Genomic DNA, 6,371 nt, shown 5'->3' on the forward strand with positions numbered 1-6,371 from the left:
GCAAGTATAAACCTATTGGACTACATCAAATTAAAAAGCTTCTTCACAGCAAAAGAAACCACTACCCAAACCAAGAGACCCCTTACAGAATGGGAGAAGATCTTTAGATGCCATACATCAGATAAGAGTTTAATAACCAACATATATAAAGAGCTTGCCAGACTCAACAACAAGACAACAAATAACCCCATCCAAAAATGGGGGGAGGACTTGGACAGAATATTCACCACAGAAGAGATCCAAAAGGCTGAGAAACACATGAAAAAATGCTCTGATTGTCAGAGAAATGCAAATCAAGACAACAATGAGATATCACTTCACTCCTGTGAGAATGTCATACATCAGAAAAGGGAACAGCAGCAAATGCTGGAGAGGGTGTGGGGTCAAAGGAACCCTCCTGCACTGCTGGTGGGAATGTCAATTGGTCCAACCTCTGTGGAGAACAGTCTGGAGAACTCTCAGAAGGCTAGAAATGGACCTACCCTATGACCCTGCAATTCCCCTCCTGGGGATATATCCTAAGGAACCCAACACATCCATCCAAAAAGATCTGTGTACACATATGTTCTTGGCAGCACAATTTGTAATAGCCAAAACCTGGAAGCAACCCAGGTGTCCAACAACAGATGAGTGGCTGAGCAAGTTGTGGTCTATATACACAATGGAATACTACTCAGCTGTAAAAAATGGTGACTTCACCGTTATTAGCCGATCTTGGATGGACCTTGAAAAAATCATGTTGAGTGAAATAAGTCAGAAACAGAAGGGTGAATATGGGATGATCTCACTCTCAGGCCGAAGTTGAAAAACAAGATTAGAAAAGAAAACACAAGTCGAACCTGAAATGGAATTGGCGTATTGTACCAAAGTAAAAGACTCTGGGGTGGGTGGGTAGGTGGGGAGAATACAGGTCCATGAAAGATGATGAATGACATAGTGGGGGTTGTATTGTTAATTGGGAATCTGGGGAATGTTATGCATGTACAAACTATTGTATTTACTGTTGAATGTAAAGCATTAATTCCCCAATAAAGAAATAAATTATTTAAAAAAAAAAGCCATGCTTGGTAGTAGCTGCACCATTTTTGTAGTAATGCAACAGAACATATGGTCAGAGAAGGTGGGGGAATTTCAGGACTTTTAAGCTGTGAACTCCCAGAGATCAAGGTATTGAACTTTTCACAAGGACTCATCAGTATTTAAGGGAAAAACATAGATGAGAACTAAAGCCATGTGGACTTCCCAAGTACTAGCTCCCAGCTACAAAAATAAATCCTGTTTGTTCTTTGAGCACTCAGGATAAAGCAATTCCCCATGCTGTTACTTTCCACAGTCAAAAAATATGCAAACAAGACCCTATATTGGGGGCTATGGAATAGCAGCAGCTGTGTTTCTCTCCCCTCCTCTCCTCTCCTGGGTCAACTAGGAATACCAAAGAAGTTCAACTGGGACCAAAACAAGACAGGACTAGAACGACTTCAGGAACCCACTAAATCACAGATGAGTGCAAACACATGTAGCTCATGGACAGAAAGAAGCCTAAGGAGAGACTGAGTGGCTGGTAACAATCCAGCAGTTTACAAGTTGAAGCACCACATCCACTCTGTTTTACCAATAAAAGGACTGCTAAATGGAGGAGAGGACTCCCCTAAGACTCAGGAAATTCAATTGTGAGTCTCCATTGCTAATGGAGAACTTGGAAGAAATGGATGATTTCTAAATACATACTAATTTCCAAAATAAAATAAAGAGTAACTATAATATGAACAAGCCCATCACAGCCAATGAAATTGAAACAGTTCTCAAAAACCTTCCCAAAAATAAACATCCTGGACTTGATGGTTTTTCAAAACATTCAAGGAAGAGTTAATACCTCTACTTTTAAAAGTCTTCCAGAAGACTGAAGACACAGGAATACTCCCTTCCAGCTTCTATGAAGCCAACATCAACCTGATACCAAAAGTAGACAGGAACACAACCAAAAAAGAAAACTACAGATCAGTATCTCTGATGAACATATATGCTAAAAGATTGAACAAAATTCTAGTCAACCAGATACAGCAGTATATTAAAGGACTGTTGATCATGACCAAGTGAGGTTTATTCCAGGGATGTAAGGTTGGTTTAATATATGTAAATCAATCAACGTGATCTACCATATCAATAAAAGCAAGACCAAAGACCACATGGTCATATCAATAGATGCAGAGAAAACCTTTGACAAAATCCAACATCCCTTTATGATCAAAACACTACAAAAAATGGGAATAGATGGAAAATTCCTGAAAATAGTGGAGTCTATAGCAAACCGACAGCCAACATCATACTCAATGATGAATACCTCAGATTTTCCCTCAGATCAGGTACTATACAAGGCTACCCACTATCAACATTACTATTCAACATAATGTTGGATGTTCTTGCTATCAGGAAGGTGAGTGGAATTAAATGGATACAGATTGGAAGAGAAGAAGTCAAAATCTCCCTATTTGCAGATGACATGATAGTATACATAGAAAAACCTAAGGAATCCAGCAAGAAGCTTTTGGAAATCATCAGGCAATACAGTAAGGTGCTAGGCTACAAAATTAACATACAAAAGTCAGTGGCATTCCTCTATGCAAACACCAAGTTAGAAGAAAATGAAATCCAGAAATCAATTCCTTTCACTATTGTTGTTAAAATACGGAGGCTCCAGCAGGCTGGGCTGGCTTCACAGGCGGGTAACAGAGACGCGGAGACAACGGCTGGGCAGGGAAGCTGTATTTCTTTATTCAGGAACAACGATTCATAAACTAAACCAAACTAATCACCAAACAGAACTCTGCTGTCTCTTTGCAGCGGCGCAAGCACTCTCGAACTCTGCCACTCTCCAACTCTGGAACTCTGGAACTCTCTTGGGGGTTCCTTGGGGCGGGGCCAAGCGGGCCAGCGAAACTAACTGGACTGATCCAATTCTCTTGGCGGGGAAGAACTAGAACGACCCAATGTAAAGCATACAACACACTATAGCAACAAAAACAATAAAATACCTAGGAATAAACCTAACCAAAGAAGTGAAAGACTTGTATACTGAAAATTATGAGTCACTACTCAAGGAAATAGTAAAAGACACAAAGAAGTGGAAAGATATTTCATGCTCATGGGTTGGAAGAATTAATATCATCAAAATGACTATACTACCCAGAGCCATCTACAAATTTAATACTATCCCCATCAAGATCCCAATCACATTTTTTTAGGAGAATAGAACAAATGCAACAAATGTTTATCTGGAACCAGAAAAGACCTAGAATTGCCAAAACAATCTTGAGAAGAAAGAATAGAACTAGAGGCATCACACTCCCAGATCTCAAATTGTATTATAGAACAATTGTCATCAAAACTGCTTGGTACTGGAACATGAATAGACAAACTGACCAGTGGAATAGAATTGAAGCCCAGAAGAAAGCCCCCATACCTATGGACTTCTACTCTTTGACAAATGTGCCCAGACTATTGAATGGGGAACACAGAGTCTCTTCAACAAATGGTGTTGGAAAAAATGGGTTGAAACATGCAGAAGGATGAAACTAAACCACTATATTTCACCAAATACAAAAGTAAATTCAAAGTGGATCAAGGACTAGGATGTCAGACCACAAACTATGAGATACTTAGAGGAAAATATAGGCAAAACTCTTTTCCACATAAATTTTAAAGACATCTTCAATGAAAGGAATCCAATTACAAAGAAGACTAAGGCAAGCATAGACCTATGGGACTACATCAAATTAAAAAGCTTCTGCACAGCAAAAGAAACCACTACCCAAACCAAGAGACCATTCACATAATGGGAGATCTGTACATGCCATATATCAGACAAGAGGCTAATAATTAAAATATACAAAGAGCTTGCCAAACTCAACAAGAAAATAAATAACCCCATCCAAAAGTGGGTAGAGGTCATGGACAGACTATTCACCACAGAAGACATCCAAAAGGCCAATAAACATATGTAAAAATGCTCCAAGTCTTTGATTCTCAGGGAAATGCAAATAAAGACAGGAATGAGATATCACTTTACCCCTGTGAGTATGTCATATATCAGAAAAGGTAGCAGCTACAAATGCTGGAGAGGTTGTGGGGTCAAACGAACCCTCCTGTACTGCTGGTGGGAATGTAAATTGGTCCAACCTCTGTGGAGAACATTCTGGAGAACTCTCAGAAGGCTAGAAACGGACCTACCATATGATCCTGCAATTCCTCTCCTGGGGATATATTCTAAGGAACCCAACACACCCATCCAAAAAGATTTGTGGATACCTATATTCTCAGCAGTATAATTTGTAATAGCCAAAACCTAGAAGCAACCCAGGTGTTCAACAACAGATGAGTGGCTGAGCAAATTGTGGTATATATACACAATGGAATACTATTCGCTATTAAAAAACAGTGACTTCACCGTTTTCAGCCGAACTTGGATGGACCTTAAAAAATTCATCTTAAGTAAATAAGTCAGAAACAGAAGGATGAATATGGAATGATCTCACTCTCAGGCAGAAGTTGAAAAACAAGATCAGAAGAGAAAACACAAGTAGAACCTAAACTAGAATTGGTGTATTGCACCAATGTAAAAGACTCTGGGATGGGTGGAGGGGAGAGTACAGGTCCAAAAAGGATGACAAAGGACCTAGTGGTGGTTGTATTGTTATATAAAAAACTGGGAAATGTTATGCATGTAAAAACTATTGTATTTACTGTGGAATGTAAAACATTAATCCTCCAATAAAAAAAATTTTTAAAGACCCTATATTGACATCACAGGCACAAACCTAGCCCAGTGAAACTAAATAGAGTCTTTCCTTTCACCCTCTGTACCACTATATATAATCAAGGGGATCCAACAATCTGGCTAGAGTCATCTGCTATGTATCAACAATAGAAGCCATTCTATATGTTTAAACTAAGAAGTCCTTAAATGGCAAAGTCTGAAATTACAAATGACCAGAAAAACACAGATTTGGGGAAAAAATTAGAGAAATAGAATTTAGAAAACTCATTATGAAGGCAATTCAAGAAACTAAGCATGCAAAAACAAATTCAAGAACTCAGAGATCATTTCATCAAAGTTACAAAACACAGAAGAAAAAAAAGCTACTAACAGAGCTGCAGAGTATAAAGGACAATTTGAATGCAGTTCAGTCTCAGCTAGCTGGCCTAGGAAGTAGACTAAATCAAGCTAAGGAGAAATTATCTATGCTCGAAGTCACAACCACCTCACTCAGGAAACTTAAAGTTCTTGGGGAAGAAAAGTTTTGGAAAAATGAAGCACTTCTCTGTGAAATAATAGACTCCATCAAAAGAAAAATGTAAGAGAGTTATTGGGTCAGGGTGGTTCCAAGGAAGAGCCCTATAATTCACCCTTGTGCTGGCAAACAGAGGCCAAAAAGGACAAAGGAAACAGAGATTCAGCTGGGAGTCTTCTATTTTGTTATTTTGCTCTGCACTCCCCCAGCCACAAGACCAACCCCCATACCTGTGGAAGAACTATCACTCAGAGTGTTCTCTCTTTCTCTCTCTCTCTCCCCCTTTTTCTCTCCCTGTGTCTCTTTCTTTTCCCCTTTGCTTTCTTTTCCCACTATCTCTAGAATTAATAGTTGACAGTTTATTTTCATAATTGTCTATTCTTGATTTTTCTTTTTTTCTTTATGTGTTTTTGTTTTTATTTTTGGAGTGGAGGTGTTGTCTGGCTAACTGGTTTGGGTTGAACTGCATTAACCTTTCCTTCAGTTGCTATTGTACTTTCTAAGGTTTGTGACTACATCTGTGAAAAGAATTTAGTTTAGTATGGCTTATACTCACACAACACAGCAACTGAAGGACATAGGGACAGAAAAATACAAACCACACCAATAAAAAAACTGCTACTACAATGAACTAGCAGAACAAGATAATGCTGTAACTGAGAAAGGTAAAAAAGAAAAAAATAGCTGAACTGAAGAAGGAAGTTGAGGGAAAGGAAAGCAGATTAACAGAAGAAGGTAACAGAGTTAGCCAGATAGATGACAAGTTAGATAAAACTACTAAGAAGGTAAAAGAACTAAAAAATAGGATGAGAGACACTGAATACAACAACAGAGACATATGGGATGATTTCAACAAGATGACATCAGCATAATTGGTCTATGAGAGGAAGAAAGAGAAGGGGAAGAAAACATCCTAGAGGGAATAATAGAAGAAAATTTTCCAGATTGAAACAATACAAAGTACATTAAGATTCAAGAGGCCCAGAGAGTCCCAAACAGAATCATCCAAGACCTGAAGACACCAAGACACATCATAGTTACAATGAAAAGAAGTAAGGATAAAGAAAGGACCCTAAAGGCTGC

Source organism: Erinaceus europaeus, chromosome 6 (assembly GCF_950295315.1).
Source record: "Erinaceus europaeus chromosome 6, mEriEur2.1, whole genome shotgun sequence".
Taxonomy (NCBI): Eukaryota; Metazoa; Chordata; class Mammalia; order Eulipotyphla; family Erinaceidae; genus Erinaceus; species Erinaceus europaeus.